The following is a 20,674-nucleotide window of genomic DNA, read 5'->3' as shown; positions in this document are numbered from 1 at the left end:
AAGAATAGCTAAAAAAAAGTCAGAATAACTAACAAATACATAAATATACTTGCAGACAATCTGCTCTCAGGAAAGTGGGCTTCGGTCAATGAATATATTTCTTGCTACACAATTCCCTCATGTTTATTTAAGAGACCCAGAGGAAAAATATTTCCTTTATTAACATTGAAACAGCATTTTAGAGAAAGTTCTATGGAGAAATTTAATAATTTAGCCTTCTTCTTTTTACCTTTCTATATTAGTCTCTCTCTTATGCTAGGCAAACTGAACTTTAAAAGAAAAACAAACACCCAGAGTTTTAGATTACAGATCACAGCAGCACCAAGTAGTACAGTTGTTATTAATGTTAGAAATATTTTCTCTTCAATCCTGCATTTTTTTCCGGAGACCTACAGCACATAGACTAAAAATTCTCCTTCAGGCTGAATGTTGGTGCAGATGGTCTCTAAACAATAGCACTTAAAACATATTTTCCCTGAGAGAAGTTTATCTTAAGCTTTCTATTGGTTTGAACAAGATATGTACTGATCCAAAAGGGCTTCTCTACTTACTTAGGATTTGAATAGCTTTGCACTGTAAACTGCCAATTAGTCTGTAAAGCAGCTGTTACAAAGATTACATACAATCTGATGGGCAATAATTAAATTTTTTTTAAAAAGAATGAGATCAGTAAATGATGGACTTCAGTATAGCCTTTATACTATTTTTAATTTTTTCAACTTTTCAAATTAAGTGCCCATTACCGGTTTTGCAACTCTATTTTTGCAAGAATAACAAAAATAATCTTTCAATATGTATGAATACAGCTCAAATTGATAAAAGGTGCAAAACCTGATCACTCAGTTTGATATGTGTGTGTAAAACATTCCTGTAGAAGAAAAAAAAGGAGAGAAAATAAAATACATTGCTCTCAGATCAATCAGAACTTTCTAAGAGGTAAAACTGAAGCTACTCCCTTAATTCCTCTATTGCATCTTTCCTAAAAGTGTTTCTAAATTAATCTTAAATGAATTCCAATCTCCAACCTGCAGTGAGATCGCTTCATTCATAACTGACTGATGGCCTTGTCTGCATAAAACATAGCCACTATACTAATGGTGCAGGCACTAAGGTTTAAGATAAGAAGCAGAGAATATCACAGACAAATTAAACCAAAGGTTTCTTTCCCTGCCCTCCCTTCTTCTTCCTACTTATTATGAAGTCGGCACAAGGCAGGTGCCAGGGAAGGGGCTGTACAGGTCTGACAAGACCATTACTGTGTTGGGAAGCCTTAACATCGTTCCACAGATGTTAAAATGAACTATTGAACATATGAACCACTTCTTCCTTTTATTAGTACTCTTAAATATTAGTCTAGCTTTAAGGAAACAAAATAAACTGAAATAAAACAAAAGAAAACAGAAGAAAACAAAATTTTATTACAAAATAGACCTCGCCTATCTAAAGTATTTTTTTCCAGGGATAAAATATCCCCTTCTGTTACTACATGTCTGGTTTTGATTCTGGTTTTCTAGTACATCCAAATACAAACCAGTTCAAGACCCAACTTTTCTCTCCATATTTCAGTGGATGCCTTTCTGTATTGCCCAGCAGTATTTTATTTTCCCACTTGCACCTGATCGAGTAACAGTCCTGCATCTTTTCTGCTGCCTATAAAAATACCTAACAGGCTCTCTGCCACTGCAGTCTGCCGCTCACTTTAAATTCTTGCAATGTAAAGCGTCTTGCAGAGCGCCCTGTACAAAGCATCTCCTCGAAACCTAAAATTCGAGAACGAAGAGTTTGTAAGCTTAAACACACAGTTGGGGCTTAAACAGATAATCAGAGGTTAAAGAGAAAGCACACACAACTTAGACCGATTCTGCGGTAAGGCTCCCAGAGCTACCGGGCATCAGCATGCAAAGCAGCGAGAGCAGTCACCCTGCACCAGTATTTCCAGCAAGGCCGTTCTGTGGCACTGAGTCATACAGTTTAGTTACCGTATGGAAAAGTACATGCTCCTTTTCATTTTTCGAGCCTGACACCTGACAATTTCTGCCAGAAATGAAATTTATACCATGAATTTCGTAGCTAAGAAAGTACCTTATAATCTTTGATGCTGCATTATTAAGACAGAGAATGGTAGGAAGTGTTTTCAGCTGACTACAGCAGCGTCTAACCACATGCGGTACTGCCCAAAAGTTTAACGAACGCATGAACGGAACATTTCCACCTTTGTTACCTGTAACAGCCAGGGATAAGAGTGTACTTTGTCAGCCCCTCAGTGATGAGATTTTACAATAATTTTTGCTTTGGTAAATAAACTCTTTTTTGGAGATTCACTCTTTAGGAAAAAAATAAATCTTGATTTCCGTAATCCTAGTTTGTAGTTTAACTTAAAACAAACACTTATCTAAAAGAACATATTGAAAACTAGGTTTAAACGGGTATCAGTAGCGCTCTAAGGAAGCTGCCACATAAATAAGCCTAGGCAAACAGAGGGTTCCAAGTTTTCTACTGACTGCAATGCAAGTTTGGCTAAAATCTGACTAAAACAGAATATGGACCTCCAGATTTGTCATTAATTTTTTTCTGACTCGTAACAGCAGCAGTACAGCAGTCTGCACTTCAGACATATCTTAGATCATTATATCGCTTGGCTTATCCTGCACTTGCAGGAATGCACACTTCAGAATCAGGCGGTCACTTCTTTAGGAACATTCTTCTAATGCTTAAGCTTGCTCTCTAAATCGCTAAGGTTTTTGAGAGGTTACCTCTGCCCAAAGAGGTATTGCAGGAATTTTTACAGTGAAGCAAGCATAATCAAACCTGCTTTTGCCTACCACAAAAACACGAGGTGAGAAACAGTTGCAGAGCCCTCCACTTCCGCTCCCCGAATGATAAATCTTCTCCTATTCCAAATTCGTTTGGAAGATAATTATGCCTCCCAAGCTCCCAAGAGCAAAAGGTAATTTAAGGCTTTGGCATTCACCAAACTTGCAGACAATATGCTGAACAGCTGGAGGTCATTTGCTTTGTTTCCCTAACTTTTCCCTTCATCACTGAAGTGAAAAAATTCTTAATTATTATGCACATGAGATATGTCAACTGAAAGACAAATTATGTGCTTTAAATATATTATCAATAAATCTGGATTGGTTAAGATAGTAATTTAAGTGTAATGATAGAGTATAATATAACTCCACCTTAGATCAAAGAAACAAAGCAGACTGTCTTCCAAATCATTTAGGAAAGGTTAAAAATTCTTTGGATTACAGAAAAAAATTGTCCAATAGAAAATTGCTGCCTTTAGCTAAAGTATTAGATTGTTTCTGGAGCTGCTGAATTAAGCTATTTAACTGCTTTTTCTATTTCATCCTTCATTTCACTTTTCTTATGAATCAGTTCTGTAAATGAGCAAGCATCCTCTGTTTTTTCTGTGTTTTCCTCTTTACTCACACCTTAACATGTTTTAACTCAGACATTTAAATACACTTAAATATGTGTAAAGGGACACTTTGTTGGATTAAAGAATGGTCTCAGTAACAGTGCATGAATATTCATTCTCTATTTAAAACCACAGTTATAACTGATGTAAAAAATACATTTTGACACATTAGCTCTAAAGTTCCTAAAAGGTTACAGATATGTGACTATTAAGATCCTCTGTTCTGGTAAGTGGCTCTGTTCAAGACAGCAATTAAGCTGATATTTAACATTAAGCACATACTTAAGCCAAAGGATTTAGGTAAATGGTTAAATACTTTCCTGAACTGGGGCCTAACTGAGCAGAAAGCATTCAATAAAGCATTAAAACACTGAACCTGCATGGACTATAATGTTCTAAAATTAGTCATTATTATGCTGATGTCAGAGGAAAACTACCTCAGCCAAAGAAGAATGTGTGAACGCAGCATTTTATGATATGAAACGCAGTAACAAATAACTTCATACTGAGAATCATTCATTATCAATATTATTACAGTAAATCCTCTTATGACTTGCATTTAATTATCCTATCTCCGGAAAACTGAACTACAGGTATCTTAGTGCTCAATACTTGACTCTTAAACTGCAAAGAGAAAGGGTTAAAAAGCTTTTACTTTAATGAGAAGACACCTTTTATAGCACAAAAGAAAAAAAGCCTTGCCAGGATTAACATTTTAAATACGGTTCTTTGGTCTGCTAAAAGGTCATGACATCACCACCACTGCCCCCACACTGAGCAAGATTTAAAAAAAAACCAACCCTGAGACTTTATCAATACGCCACCATTGATCTCACCAGTAATCTGGATGTAGGTGGCAGCACAATTCCTGTGCGTTCAAACATTAAAGCTTAATTCACTTCACCCATGTAATTTTCTCACTTTTCTGCATGGAGATGATGCTCTTGATTAAGTACCCAGACAGTGAGGGACTAACCCAGCTGTATTGGTTATGTATGTGCGTGTTGCATAAAAACATACAACCTGTTCAAACGCGCACGCTCATAACACTTGGCATATGGACTACCTATTTTCTTCAACGTATTACAGACGGCCAGACTTACATTAAGGCTAACTGAAATCTGTTCTTCCTTTCACAAAAATCAATTATTTTAAACTTCTCAACCCAAAACCCAAAGATCATTTTCCACCGTGGTACAGTACAAAAGATGACTTCTTAATACTCCGGGGTTGATTTTAGCCAATCAACAAACATCGTTTCATTCATTTTTATGTCTCTAAAATTGGACTCTTTTTTTATCTGCCGAATGGAATATTGACATTGTTATTTAAATCCTTCAAAGTAGCTAAAATCTAAGAATCTCAATATTGTTATCTAACACTATAGAAACCAGATCTTGTTCCCAGAATTTCAATCGCAACAGTAACAAGACCACATAGCTAAAAATACAGCAAGCTTAGCAAGCTGAGTTTTTCCATCAACAAGGACAGAAAAAGAATCATTTTGACAGGGATAATTACTTTTAAGAATGTTTAAATATGGTGTGAAACTCCCAGATTGTCCTTATAAGCAATTCTTACATTCAGGAATAACTGAAGGAGTCCCTATTCTGAAAAATCTTGGAACTTTTTCGTAACTCAGTACCAATTTTTTATGCTAGAGACATACTGTGAAATTTACCCTAAGAGTACCAACAAGCTGCAGAGAATGGGCCGGGGGGGGGGGGGGGGCCTTCCTGATTTGCTTCAAAGTTCAACCATCTTCTGTGCTGTTTTTTCTCTTGCCTATCTCACATATAAGGTGCATATCCCTTTCATATTTTACATATATTGGGCTTGTTTCATTTTTTAGTATTAACAAACCACATGCTATACAAAGGAGACTGGAAACTGAAGAGAGAGAAAAAAGGGCATTACTGAGTCAATTAAGGATTTTACATAGCAGAGAAAGGGACCGATTAAGTTATCATGACAGCTTATGATTTACTTCAGTTACAATCTAGGGGCAAAAAAGCCCATCCCGTAAAAACTACTGGATCCAGTTTCACCTTCTGTTACGCTGGGGTAAATCAGGAGCAACTCCCTGGTTTCAGTACATAAATATATGGGCCTACTAACTATAATATTTAGTTCATTTAGGTATCAAGTAGACCGCTTGCGTAGATAAAATCCTACTAAGCAGAACAGCATCTGCTGTGTGCAAAAATAATAGTGGGAAAACCAGAAGGAAGCAGCGAAGCAGACTGCTGGCAGCAGGCGCACGTTGCCATCTACAAACACAAAGGTTCCCGGCACGACACACCCAAGCCGCATATTCGGTTACATATCCAGCTGCTTAAATATATGTATTTACTCTGTGTACAAAAATAAATGTTATTGATAAAAATACAGAATTAGATACTCACCCACAAACACACACACGGTATCTCAAAATAATGTCTACAGTTTTATACGACATACTAGCTTCAACTCTGCAGCTATTCTCTAGCCTGGCAAGCTTTCTCATCTGAAGGATACCTATGCCTTCTGGTATCAACTCAATTTAAATAAGCATGCACAAAACAAGGCACTTCAGTAGAAGAAAAGAGGGTCTTAATGACAACAGGTGGAGCAAAACAGGTATTACTGAAATATTTGTTGATAGGATTGAGGATCGCTCAAGGCCATCTGATGCTAAGGGCCACAGGAGAAATCAGCAGAGACCTAACCCAGCTAATTGTCTCCCTTGATTGGGATGGTTCTGATTAGAAGAATAATCAGCTCACAGCAGCCCATAGGCAAAAAAGCCAACCAAGGGCTTTTTTCTTCTTCTTTGTTTGATGATGGTGCACAGCAAAAAAATGCCAAATTGCATCATTAACCCACTCTTCCAAACATTAAAGGGGTTCCTATACAAACAAAGCCAATAATTCCTCTCATAATTAGCTCCAACGTTCTCCTTCTGCCATTTTGAGATTGCTTTCATATAGACTAAAGCCAATCTCCAGGTTTGCTTGGGCTTAGAGAGCCGATCACGCTTTGCCACTGAAATTCCAGATGCTCCCTGAATCAGCAAATGTTATCTAATGTTAAACCAACGCATGTAATCCAACGTTAAATTAAATTAAGAGCTAACTGCACACAACACAATTTACTTTGAATTCTTTTTAGCAGTGTTTTGACTGATTTTATCTAAATGTGGCCCTCCATGGTAAAACATCCATTTTCCTTCGAACGTAATTAACTACATCATCTCTCCCAATTTTTTCAGTACTGAATTTACATTCCTAGTCACCCAGGAAAACGTCCAGCCAGAGATATTCAAAACAGATTTCACATCATGTTTTCTCTGTACTGCCCTTCTGTATTCGGCCACTTTCTGTAGTCACTTTCTGACTACAATAATTTCATCTTTCCATTAGTTGTTTGCTGCTAGAAAAAGTGTTGAATATTCCTTTGAAAGCACAGTAATACGCATTGACAATTATGTTTCCAGGCTAGTAATTTTAAGCAGCGCATTTTGCACTGCTTCTGCACCATGGTAGATTAGTTTATAGAAAGTCTTCCAAAACTGAAAGCTGATCACATGCAAAGAGCTTAAAAGCAAGAGGACAAAGGAGCTCAAAACAGTTATTCTTTTCATAATCTAGCTATCATACACATAGAAGGAAAGGCTTAAGAGCAGCTCTCAGTGCTTAAGTCATACCAGGATATCTATGGATACGTCCACGTGGCTGACTGAAAAAAAACAGACAAAAAACATGACTTTGAAAGAATTATCTAGTGTGATACCAGTCATTTTGTAACGGAAAATGAAGTCTCAAACAACTGATCTTCTAAAGTCCTCCCTTTAAAAATGTCCACATTAATAAAATTAAATACTCCCCACACTGACAACAAGGCGTAAATGTCTGAACAGCGCAAAAAAAAAAGTCACTAAATGCACTTGATACCTGAAGGTAATTGCACATACAAGAATCCTGACAAAAAAGATTTCTTCTTCGTCCATTTGGAGCTATCTGCATTTCAGAAAGTTCACTGTAAGAATGTGTCAAACTGTCTATTAAAGGGACAACTAAAATATGCAATAAATGCATCCATATTTTAGCCTCTGACCCTTGAAAGCTGGCACATTTGTTAGATTCTTCTTGTCAGGATAAGCAAGAATCAGATAACTGTGTCTGTCTGTGCCCAGCTCCTCTCTTGCTGCTAATGGGCCCAGTCCAAGAGGGATCTGGGGGACCCCTACATTCACAGCTGTCAAGCGTGTTGCTGGAAATCATTTAACCAGGGAAAGAATGAGTAAACGTGTGAAAGAGATTATTGCAGACCTTTTTTACAGATGCTTTACATGTCAGGAGCTCATGTGCCTTTGCCAATAGAGATTTTCTTGACACAAGAACTGTGTCTTTCCCTCAGAATGCTGTGCAAATACTTAAAAGAAAAAATACTTGCTTTCAAACCCTTCTCCCTCCATTCAAACAAATCCGGACTGAAAAATCCAGCTGTATCTCCCCATCTTTGTAGTTAGGGCTCACAGCATTCTACAAACAGAAACTTTTTCAGAGGGCTCAGTGTGAGCTGCTCTTTTCACCAAGAGTGCTAATGAACTGTAAAACCAACATTTTGGTTCAGTTAACATCAGCATCACCACCACCAGAGCAATGACCACACTGACTTAGCGAAGCAGAACCTCTGGTTTTGAGTCTTCAGTGTATAGATTTCACCTGCATCGTTTTATTTTGCTTGTAGGGTTTTTAGTCCATTTTGTAATACATATATGTATGAGCTGCATATTCATATATACCTTACCTTGGTAAATGTATATATAGGTATATTGCAAGAATTCACTCTTTCAATATGAAATCCAGTAAGGCATTCAATAATACTTAGTAGAACCAATATATAGTTAAATCAACTTTTGATTACACTGCCTTTTCCATTTACCAACTTTGTTGATGCCTGCTGGTTTACACCGATATGATTGATAGTGGTAATCAAAGACACCACCTACCCTCCTACAAAGCCCGGCCATGGCTAGAATTGAGTCAGCTCAGGGTCTGCACCTCTGTTTATCACCTGGTTACCAACTTCCATAAAGATGCCAGTGAAACTCTCCTGGAAGAGTGTTTGTAGATCCTTTCTCATCTCCACAAATTTGTCTCTGGGCTAAAGGTTCACCCCCTCCTGCACTGTTGCAATGGCTTGACTAATAGAAGAGCACAGCAACACTACAGACAGAGGAGCCAACTGCTCTCACAAACCCCACGCAGCCAGGAAAGGCTTGTTTGAAAACGTAGAGCATGAGGTTGCAGTATTTTCAACATTTATAAAGGCGGTACCATGCAATGACTGCTTCAGCCAAAAGACATATCCCAGATCTTTCAGTACCTGCAGAAAATTTAAGCATCCTCTTGAAACAAATAGTACAAATCTCAGGGTAAACAATATTCACATGAGCTTAACTAAGCCACTGATGACCCATAAGCAGGCTCATACCAGGGTCAGGGCTGAAGAGTTTCCTTTGTCACTGATTTACTATAGCTCCAGGAAGTTGTACCTTTTCTGCTCTGGAAATCCCCCTTGTCAATGAGCCTGGGATTTACGTCACTGATACACATTCTACAGATATGGGGGTTGTTTTTATTGGGCAGGCAAGGTTATGTCCAGCATCTACAGAACTGCTTTCATTTTTGTTTCAGGTCTACTCCAAAGGGTTTTGTAGGTCAGCGAACATTGTAGTTCACACTCAATCAGCAGAATACCTGCATGTACAATCTAGCTATTTTACATACTTGCAGACAGGAGGCTGTAAAAAGCTCTGTCCTCATATTAGAATGGAAACAATAGTTTCACACCATTTTCTGTTTTGATCTCCTAGACTCTGACACCTCAAGTCTGAGTGTTTTATTTTCCGTCCAGCTTGCATTCTCCAGAGCAGCACTCATTTGACTCAAACACAGAGTTCCCACGCTAGGAAAAGTAAGCGACAAAACCCAGCTTTTAAGACTCAGTCCCTCTAACCTACCAACTGACGCAGTACAAAGAAACCTTCCCCCACATGTTCAGATTTCTTATCAGGCACCTGAATGCACTAAGGAACGCACCTCCCAGCAACTTATCTGACCACACACCGCACTGCGTCTCGCCAGCTGAGGAGCCCTGAGTGTCACAGCACCGCGACTAAGCTGTATCGCAGGCGCTCTTTGCTACTGTGTGTCCTTGCCCTCGCAAAGAAGGGAATTTCTGCACAACATTAACCTACGAAGAAGCTCATTAAAGCATTTTGAGACACTGGAACAGAGGGGTGCATTAGTAAATGCATAAAGTTAGACACAATTATGACTATCCACATTATTTCCTTAATACTACTCATTTTTATTTATTATGGCCTGCAACAAACAGGTGGGTAGATGTTCTCCAAGAGCTAAACAAGGCACAGAGAAATAGGGTAGGACCTGAACAATGCAGTTCAGTGTTGGCCTAATAACAGATTTCCTGTATCCTGCTCTACCTCAGGTTTTCCTTGGTTAAAAAAGCAGTATTTCACTGCCGTGGGAAAATAACTCACTGATGGCTGAGGCACTTGGATACTTTGAGACCACATAAATATCTAACTAAGAAGATCAGATGAGCAACGACTTTCAGATTTATCTGCTACTCCTGCTAATTTAACATCCAAATTTGTTTTCTATGGTGAATTCGGAGCAGCTATTCAGACAGGAGACCTGCAAACACCAGGAGTAGCCTCTATCACTGGACCTTCACCCAAATCTCTTGCATTTTTTACATATACATACATACATATATATATACACACACATAAATTCTTATAGTATATAATCAGAAGATATAGGGGCTTCCAAGAGACTATTTTCTTGCTGAAGCAGTCACAACAAGAATCAGTTGGAAGGAACCACCTGTGGCATGTGGAATGTGTAAACACGTAAGCATTACTGATGTGCGAGTAACTTACGGTTTGGGACAAAGGGAAAGCTAAACACTTTTCCTGTAATTTAATTAACCCTTTTTAAAAAGTTATTTTCTTTTTCAATGTTGAAATAATTTTTTTCACCTTTTGCAACTGTTTCTCTTAAAACTATTAAATGAATTGAACATGAATCTATGAATAGCTTTACTCAACCTGCATCTGAATTTTTAATGACTATCTTCATGCAAAGAAGAAAAAAAGACAGCTGAAAAACAGAACTCAGCTCTGTGACACAATTTGCTTTTCTTCCTCTCTCAGTAAATTTGAAACAGATGCTTCAGGAACCAAACACAAGAAGTCAGTTCCTTTCAGAACAGGCAGAACTCCCCTCATACAAGTGGAGAATGTGGGTGAGAATTTAATACAAGAATTAAATAAAATAATTCAGGCTAGTGGATGATCATAATAAATAAAAGGAGCCCTGGGAAGCTGGAGCTTAAAGATTTGACTGAGGACTAGCTGCTGTTAGAGAGACCAGAGCTGCAGCTGGGCGAGGGCTCAATGGCTGAAACGAGTCTGAAGCAACGTCCCTCTCCTCTCCTGCTGCCTCTCCTTCCTCCCTGCCTCCTTCTGCACTTGGTTTCATTGCCGGCAGCGGTGCCTGGGGCTAACCTCCCCTCCAGCTGCCTTCCTGCTCCCTGGCTAGGGACTTGCCTACACGGCAGCAGCACACGTCCCTGCTCTACTCCCTCCTCGCCCTGGCTGCGGCTTTATGATGATGGCTGGGATCCAGCGGAGAGAACAGCGCTGCTCGGTGGGAAGGATGAATCACAGGGGAATCCTTGCTGCCTCCCCGCAGACCACAGCAGGACTCCAGGACACGCTTGCCAAATGCATGACACCGGGGATACATGGCACTTGGCAGTTCTACTCAGAAACCTGGCTGAAAGAGTTTCTCTCCCTTTTAACCTGTTTTTTTTTGTTGTTGTTATGCTTGTTTTTAATAACTGCATAATGTTTTGTTTAGGCACTTTACAGCCCTGCTGCAACACTGCAGAGTCTCAAGTGCGCACAGTGATGAAATGCCTCAGGGAGCTAGTTTGTGGAGCCTGGGGTAACATAAGCTTTATAATTTAATTCCCAGTGTACTTAGCACAGCTGAGAATTAGAAATAAAATCAAAGTAAGTTTCAGAGAGCAAGTTTCATCAGGCAGCGAGAGAAAAAGAAACTTTGTCTTTTAATGGGAGCCAGTGAAGCCCACTGCAGAGAAGGAATGCCTTAGCTCCAAGCATCAGGGAGGTGGATGACAACGGGCAGTGAAGGACAATACTGGAATTTACACTCAGTGATTACATTTATAGCATCAGCTGCCAAAGGCCAATGAGTGATCCCATATATTTTACAAGGAAAGCAAACAAGGGACAAGCCAGTGAGGAACAGTAATTGCACTACATATAACTGCATTCGTGTAACTGCAGAAGTCGTTCTGACTTCCTCTTGCGTTTCATTTCTCATCCTATCCTTTCAGCTTGTCATCTTACTTCCATCTTCTGAAAAAATATTTCAGAGATAAATAAGAGAACAGGACTGAACGGTAATAACACGAAGTTAGAGTGCAAACACTCTCAGATACCCCATTCCCAAACACGTATAATTTACCAGCAAGTAACACTTGCTAGGTCTCATTTTTTTCTGATTTACTAAGCATGTAGCAACACACTCACTTGTTGCTCCTTCATTCATGCCATTGCGAACGGCATCTCAGCAACACAAGAGACACCCTGCATTTTGGTTTGCAGTGGCTTAGGCTCTGGCAAGGCTGGCCTGACAAGTCAATGTCTTTGAATAGTATTACATCCAGTAAGCAATTACATCTGGGCATGGCCCTTTTCTGCCGATCAGACAATACAAAGACCTTTCCCTACCCTCATTTAACTCTCTGCCTGTTACAATGTAAAAGGATTGATTTGTAAAGAGCTAGGAGTGTATCTGCTTTTGACTTAGCTTCTGCTTTGTACATATTGATGAGGCAAGGAAAAAAAATGGAAAGTGGATGAAAGAAGGACCTACTGCCACAAAGGAAAGGTTGTGGACTCCATCTGGTTTTGCTCTGTGTCACTATTGCCAGCTGACTATTTCTGCTCATAAAAGATTGTGAGCCATCCGTAAGTGCAAAATGGATACAGCACAAATCAGCTCGGTAACGTCACGCGGGCATGTATGAATAATGAAGCTTAGCTGCAGCCTGTCACACAGAAAGCATATCAGTGTAACTGATTTATTGAAAAGTTGAGTAGTATATATGTCATCAAAGGAAAAATATAAAAACAAAAAGTATCTACTCTTGATTTAATTTTCCTTCACATTTTTCAGAACTAGCTTGCTGGAAAAAAAAAAATTTTTTTAAGTTACCCTGGATCATATTCCCCTTACAGTCAACCCTGATAAGTCCTGAAAGAAAAACTGAGATCATCTTGTCCACTGTACTCTGTTACCTGCTAAATTCAAGTTCTTCTGAAAGAGCTTCTTCATTGGTGCAAAACACTCCAGAAAAAGCAAGCAGGTCCATCTGAAAATCTTCACTCTTTAATTTTCCAGTTATCTAGATCCTTCACAGCTATTTCTAAACTTAGAGAAAGTCATTTCTTAAAAGGAGAAGGGAAGCAACATCGTTTTCTTATCCTGACCAATTCAAAGGTTATGCACATTGGACCCCAATTTATTCACAGTCAGTAACAGAGTCCTTTTACATAGTCATGGACAGCATTTTCCTCTGACTAACTATTTCAGATGTTCAGTACAAATGGATAACTATTATCAACTCTGAATTATCTGAAGTAAGAGGGAAGTGAATACTCTGATACAGAAACACTTGGGTAACATATCACAGGAAATTCCACTTCAATATACTCATTTGGATTCATGAATTCCTACTAGTTACACATTAGCACAGCCTTGCCAGCCCTGCACTGGCTCTCAGAGGTACTTAGTTGTCGTTCTATCAGTCTCTTAGGGCTTAAGACCCCTTACGCATTAGAGGGACTTGAATACAGGACAAGTGTCTTTATGCTAGCTTTCTGCCCCAGAAATACTGTCCTCTCTGCAGCTCGTGCCTGGGAATACTGCCTAGCCCCTCTCCCTCCCGGCTTGGGGAGGAAAACCCCAACCCAGCAGGGCAATACTGCCCCGACTTGGCACAGCTCCTGACCAACCTCCCTACCTTGCAGGGCAGCACAGGTCTCCTGCTCCCAGCCCACACGGCCACGTCGCCTAAGCGGCCTGAATTTAACCCCTTGGCTTAAACCCCGGGGAACCAGCTGCTCCCATTCAGCCCCTGCACCAGCCAGAGCCTTGCAGAAAGGTGGGCGAACGCCAGAGGCGGTGAACTACCTGGATCACGTCAGCTCTTCATCCCTCCGTTTGGTGGCCATGCGTGGGCCTGCGCAATCAGCACCGACGTCTCCCTCATCATCCTGTCTCATTAGCTGTCACTTCAGCTGAACGTTAAGCATACGCAACCCCCCGCATAAGTGGAAATGGAATCAAGACTGCCTTTTTATGTAGCAGACCTAAATAACAATCAATTTAAAGCATGATAGACCTTAAACAAATAATGCACTAAGCTGATTAACTTATTTAATTGATTTGTTAAAAAAAAAAAGTTAATTTTATTTATTGCCTGTATTTAATTCAGGCAATATCTTTAAAAAAAAAAGCCTCTGTAATTTATGCAGTATCTCCTGTGATATCTTAGACTCAAAAGAAAGTTAAACAGACTTCTAAGGTTCTCACCAAATACTTCTAGGGGGTTTCAAAAAGGCTTGAAAGGAAGAAGCAGCTTTCTGCTTCAGGCTACACAAATTCCACTGTGCCCTACATACTGTAACCTCTTGATCAATTATTTCCTGCAACTTTTGAAAACGTTCTTTGTTTGCCTGGATATGCCTTGGGATATAATAGGTGATCAATGGAACCACAATAATTGTACTTTATGCTGAAGACCTTACTGCATGCAGTTATTTGTCAGACTGAGATACAAGCATTTTATATGCACGAAATAAGCTTTTGGCCAAAGTACCAGGGCTTGCTTTGAAAAATGTAGCAAATAAACAGAAAATAAAACATCTGCTCCACTGCTGAGTTGGTGTTAGTACTTTCAATTCAATTGCAAACTTGGTTCCAAGCAAGCCACCCACAATGCTGAATAAGAGACAACAATTTAATATAGAAGGTCTGAACCTGTTCCCATTAATGTCACTGGGAATTCTACCACTATCCTAAATAAGATTACACAAAACCTCTGCTTTTTGGCTGCAGATTAAAAACAAAATAAAGGAAGGAAGGAAGAAAATCAGCACCTGGGTGGCTAGAATTTTACTTAGGATTTTCTGATGAGTCTCATATGTGCCTTTAGAGCTCTCTTTCTTGAATGCTTAGAGTAGCCTCTGGTCACTTTGGAAGGCGGAAAAAAACTTTGCTGTTTCTACTAAGGCATATTGAAAAAAACAAAACCGGAAAACCAACAAAAAACAGCAAGTTTGTTCAAAACAGCTGGACACTAACACTGTGCCTACTTAAAAAAAAAAAAAAGTACTTTTTTTAAAACAAATACACAGACGTAAATACGCTGAATTGCTTCCCTTAAGGAGTGATACTCTCTTTTTGACTTTATGAGACTGACTGCTGCTTTTAACTTCATGACCTTTCTCTGAACAATCTTAGCAGCCTCTTCCTAGCCAAAAATTAGAGGAACCTACTGAATACCTCTTAAATCACTATATAGCAAGGAAATAGATTAAGCTAAAAATACACTTTCTAAAAAAGCATACAGAAATAACATCACTTGGGCTTAAATACTGCAGACAGAGTAAGAAGACAGTACTAATATGAAAAGGGAACAGTAACCAATGGAAAGACTAGATATAGGGTACTTGGTTGAAAAAAAACTCTTTCCAGAACTGATCTCCGAATGATACAGCTGGACATGTTTCTCCACACAGCAGCTGAATATTACTTTTATACAGTTTCAAATAAACCCACAAACCTTTCTACATCCTATTTTCTCTTTTCTTTTGAGCAAGAAGGAGGGAAGGAACACGGAGGAGGAAAGAGAGGGAGATATTCTTTCATCTTAAATAGCTACGATTTTACATGACTCATGATCTGTTTTAAAGGTATAAGGATGCCATTATTGAGCTATATATCTGGGAATGAAGCATTTAGCTGGCAGGGCCTCTTCTAAGCACAGCAGTAATTTTCTTATGCAGGGTCCACTTTCAGTAAGGCTGGAAGCAGGAGGGGTTTTAAGTGTGAAGGAAAGTTATTCAAAGCAATACATAAAATTTAAAGAGCACCAAAGAACTTAAAGTATGAAAAGCTTTTAAGATACAGTAAAAGTAATTACTTGCTGATACAGCATCAGTAGGAAATTTATTACACGTAATTTCGCTGAGACACAAATAAGAGGCACTCTTCCACTAGAGCAAGTTACCACAAAGTATTTTGGCCCTAGATTCTTCCCTAAAACGTTCTAGCTGTCCGTCCCTCTGCCTGGCACACAATTCCATTTTCCTGGCTGAGACTGTTATAAGGAGCCATTACAACGCAGCCTTCCACTGCACTCTGAGCTGTCCTAAACTCAGAGAGAGAGAGATGCTGCAGCTGACATCTCCTGAACAACCACCATACCAAACTTGCTCACCAGCTGAAATAACGGTCCATCCTCAATAACCCAACTATTACTTGCTACGGCAGAACCTGGGATTCAATCAAATGTTGTATATGGCAGGTAATTATCTCATGCACAAAAGAGGGAATGTAAAAAAAACAGAGAGAGAGACCTCTGGAGAAGAGCTGACCACTTCCCTTTCCGAGCTCCTTTGTTTAACAGGGATGGGATGGCATTTCATGGTGGCCTGAGCGCCCCTGATTGAAGGAGGCATCCGTTGGGAATGTAGAAACTCTGCTTTGTCCTTGGTGCCATTCATAGAGCTGTGGACAAACAGCACCTAAAGGTTTGCACCTGTGACCTGAATTTTCACCACTGTGTATGAATATTTCATTCCATTATAGAAACAGCTTTTGCCTTGTGCTCCTCCTGTTGTAATTCAAGATGCAATTCTCATATGTTGCCTTGAACATAATCCTCCCATACTTTCTTCAGTGATCATTTGAAAATCTTGAATCCTTGCTTTCCTCCAAGCTGGTGTTTTCATAGGACGAGCAGGTGACTACATGTGTTTAGGGTCCCTAAACACATGAATATTGCTGAGCCTGTTTTTCAGAAAGACAGCACTCCTTTCGCTCCATTACTCTGCTCCCATAGGCCAGTGTAGTCTTCCTTGGCTTAAAAATTACACAGAGCAGAACTAGCACTTTCCTCTATCCCTCTCTCCACTCCCATGAAACCTTCTGCAGCTTCTCTCTCCCCTTTAGAAAGGGACAGAAACTGCAACATATGAAAGGTTCTCTTACAATATAGTCTTAAAGCTGAAAACAAAACCTCTGGCAAAGGAAAACCATTGATGTGTTCTTTCCACAAACTTGGCTTTAGCATGTTGGCCAAAACAGTTTGTTAGCTGTCATGTCATTAAAAACTACAGGAAGAATTTAGACCAGTCCAGCTGAAAGCTTAAGAAGCAGATAATCTAAATAATTATTAGACTTTACTCCTAAGTAAATTCATCATAGGTTGCAGAAAAAATTCACTAAACACTTAATCATGTGAAGTTCCCATCAATTTCTATTCCTAGTTTTCTAAAGGGATTTCCACTTAACAAAATGAGTTTGTCCAAACAAATCAGCCTCACAGCTTGGGGACAGCAAAGAATGTGGAGGAAAACCAGACCAAGGTCACAGCAAAACAGTCCTCCTAGATTCCTGGTCAGGAAACACAGAGCAATGTTCTTCATACTCCTTGTCTCCTACACCATCAGCTGCAAAAAGTCATAGGGGTCACGTGGTGTGTCTCACGACTGTAATAACACTTGTGAAACTGTGACTAAGGCCCAGAAAAATAAAACTCAAAAAATGAGCAAACGTATGTGCGTACACATGCATGCTATGGCAGAAAAATCTCAGGTTGGACCTCCTCTGTTGTTAATGTAGGCATATCATCAGGGGCCAGGGAACAAAACTAAGCACAGCCTAAGTAAAACTCAACATCCCATTTAGATCTGCTAATTCAAATACGGAAAGCCAAAATATGTGCATATTAATGTTAATTTTTTTATAGTGGGGGTTACTTCCCATTTATATGGGTTAGGATATATCAGGATATATGGGTTAGGACACACACACACACACACACACAGAGAATATTCATCTAGCATTTGCTGTGACAATCACCTGCACAGTTGTGAAGCCAATACAAATCATAATTTGCATGGATGTTACAAAAGAGTGTATTGGCAGATGCAACAGTACAGCACAAATCACAGAGAATTAGGAGGAAAAGAAATAAATACTTCTTATATAGCAACAGATCTTTTTTCTAGACTGAACATACTGCAGCAAAAAATAAAAAAAGTCATACTACTAGAGGACTGAAGCTAGAAAATCTATGGTGCCCATTACTTAAATTCTCATTTCATATCTCATGTGGTTAACATCTGCCACTTAGCTTCTTTTGCATGTATTTTGGAAGAGATGGGTTCGCTAGATTGTTGTTTTGGGATTATTTGCTTTGACTGGCTTTTTTGAGGAGAAGAAATGATGGGTTTCCCTTTTTCTCTTTGGTCTCTGCAGAATTCCAGTTGTGTTTGGCTTGAAACAGAAAACTAACAAGCATGTCAGGTGCACAGCCAGTATAGATTAGATGATACAAATATATCTACATAAAATCAGTCTTCAATGCTATTTAAAGCAATGTTAAATCACAGATGCTTATTTGTTTAAATAGAAAACTCTTGAAAATCTTTCTTTTCCCCCTCCAAAGCTTGAAAGTTGCAAACAAGTTTATCACCAAATAAGGAGGAATTACATTACAGATTTAAACAGACAAGACCCATATCATCAAGAAGGAGCATGTTTCATTTTAAACAATCTTCCTTAGGCAGAGAAAACAAAATCACTTTTAATGACAATATTTTTAGCTTGTACTTACAAGGCAAAGAGGGGAGGGAGAGGAAGGTGTTTATGAGAAACAAAACTAATGAATCACAGAGCAGAAGAAAATGAATCCTATAGCTTCTCACGTGTCAGCAAACAAGTTGATAAGAAATCAGCTCGTGCCAGAAGCAATCCTTTCACAGACATTCCTGAATCATAATTGTGCCAGTCAACATGATTTAGAGGAGTAGGCTCCCTTTCCAAAGGTGTTTTTGAAATATTCTAGTTTTCAGCTACCATACTGCTACGATATAAGGAGTTCCCTTGGGTCCTACAATAAAACATCTCCTCCTCCCCTCCTTTACACACTCATACACATAGACACACACACGTACGTTGTTTTTAAGAACAAAGTTTGAATCAGCAGCTCTGACAGATCTTAAGAACTAAAATTATACGTAAAAACTCATTGTTGTACTCCAACAAAAGGGAGCACAGCTGCACTGTGCTTTAGCCATGTAGTGTAAATTGATCTAAAGGGAATTGTTGAAATACAACTGAATGCTACTGTAACTTACACAGCATTAGCTCCAGACAGCTGTTGGACAAACACTTGTTTGGATGAAGAAATACCATCACAGTAACATGTTTACTGACTTCCAATAGACAAGGGGAGGAGGTGAATAGAAGCAACAATAGCTTAAGACAAAGGACTTTTGCCCTCTGCTCTGTCATCCCTTTCTTTCTCCATTCTCCCCTGTCCTAGAAAGCTCTGCTCTGTTTGCACTTTTCCCATCTGAGGGCTTCCTAGTAAAAGAACTCTAAAGAAGCAGCACAAAAATATGTTCCAGTTTAGAAAACCTTTCTGGCCAATATGTATGGCAACCTGAAGGGGAAAGGAAGAGTTTTCCAGTCAGGAAATCTCCTATTAATCTTTCTTTACACCTACATTTAAGCCTTCTACTGGCCTCTGTCACTCAAGAGAGAAAGACCAAAACTATATTTTTTAAAGATTTTCTTTTGAAATAGCTAATAGAACAGTGAAACAACCGGTAAGCTGTCACCTATTTGTACTGGGTGCTAGCTAAACAAATCCTCCGTCCTAGTCGGCCCAAACAACAGCAATGCACTGAATTCAGTGAAAGGCACAAGAGCACCCAGAATATGCTATTCCACCTCCATCTTTATGGATTTTCTCTCTTCTGTGGTTAGGAAGTGGACTTTGTTTAATGTGTATTCTTTTGGTGTGTAGCTACTTACATACAGATTTTTACACTGCCCCCCCCCTTTTTCTTTTTGCTCTGTCTCACTAGGCAAAACAGTACTATAAACATGTGAAAGCCATTGCTAAAGTTCTTGAGATCCTCTGACTACTTTGAACTGCTTTAATCACTGAAGATAGCAATCCTTCAATACGTTCAAGGCAAATATTTGCTTGTTTTGATAAAATGGAGAGACATCATGACCATTCCCCTATGCTTCTCCAGTACCTCTGAACGCAAACATTGCTGCTCAGTGGACAGTCAAATCCATGCCTAAGGATTGTTTTCATAAAGAACTCGAGTGTGGTACAAAGGAATGAGCTGCAGTCATTTGGAAGGGCAAAACTGCAGACCACTGTTGTCAGGCTGACCTTGCCACAGTGGTATCTTTCTATCTTTGCTAATGTGTCTTTCAGCACAACGCAGAATGTGCAAATGAGCTAAAGAAAATTACTGCCCTTCTCCTGCAGGGAACACCACTATATTCTTTATACCATGTAGGACTTCCTGTTTCTCTATAACAAACAATTTTGTCAATGCGGCTTAGCATCTAAAAGAAGTTTGAGTACCTTGAAAGACAACAGAAACAAATTTCAAGAAAATAAAGATATATATCTAAATTCTACCTTCCAAGCTAAAGATATGTCTATGCAGTTTTTCCTTATTCAGTGGTTTCAAATGCTCTTCCAGTTTAACAACCTTCTCTGGCAATGAAATATGAAGAGATGATGATTTCCTCCAAATTAGGAGGACATTAACAATTAAGTGTTAATGTGAACACTGTTACAGTAATGCAATTATAACTGTATTCCATGAAGAGCAATAGGAAATAATTACTCTTATTCTCAAGTGATAGTTCTGAGAGAATGAGATTCCCAATCTTAAATTCATTAGATGGGCAGCTCTCATTTCCTAGCCTAAGACAGAACCAGTCTTTCATTATAGAAATGGTATCTCCTATCTTTCATTACGGAAATGTGCATCCACCTTCACTTTTGTTTGATAATATCAAGCAGTGAGCTAAA

At 39.1% G+C, this 20,674-nt stretch overlaps 1 protein-coding gene across 3 annotated transcripts in view; it reads right to left on the bottom strand.

Annotated features, from left to right (window-relative positions):
• Positions 1 to 20,674, bottom strand: part of EFNA5 (ephrin A5) — a 215,616-nt gene that overhangs the window by 51,041 nt on the left and 143,901 nt on the right. The window lies entirely within an intron of this gene.

This window comes from Apteryx mantelli, chromosome Z (genome assembly GCF_036417845.1).
Source record: "Apteryx mantelli isolate bAptMan1 chromosome Z, bAptMan1.hap1, whole genome shotgun sequence".
Classification (NCBI taxonomy): Eukaryota; Metazoa; Chordata; class Aves; order Apterygiformes; family Apterygidae; genus Apteryx; species Apteryx mantelli.
The sequence above is the reverse complement of the archived record's forward strand: the minus strand, read 5'-3'. Positions and strand labels throughout refer to the sequence as shown.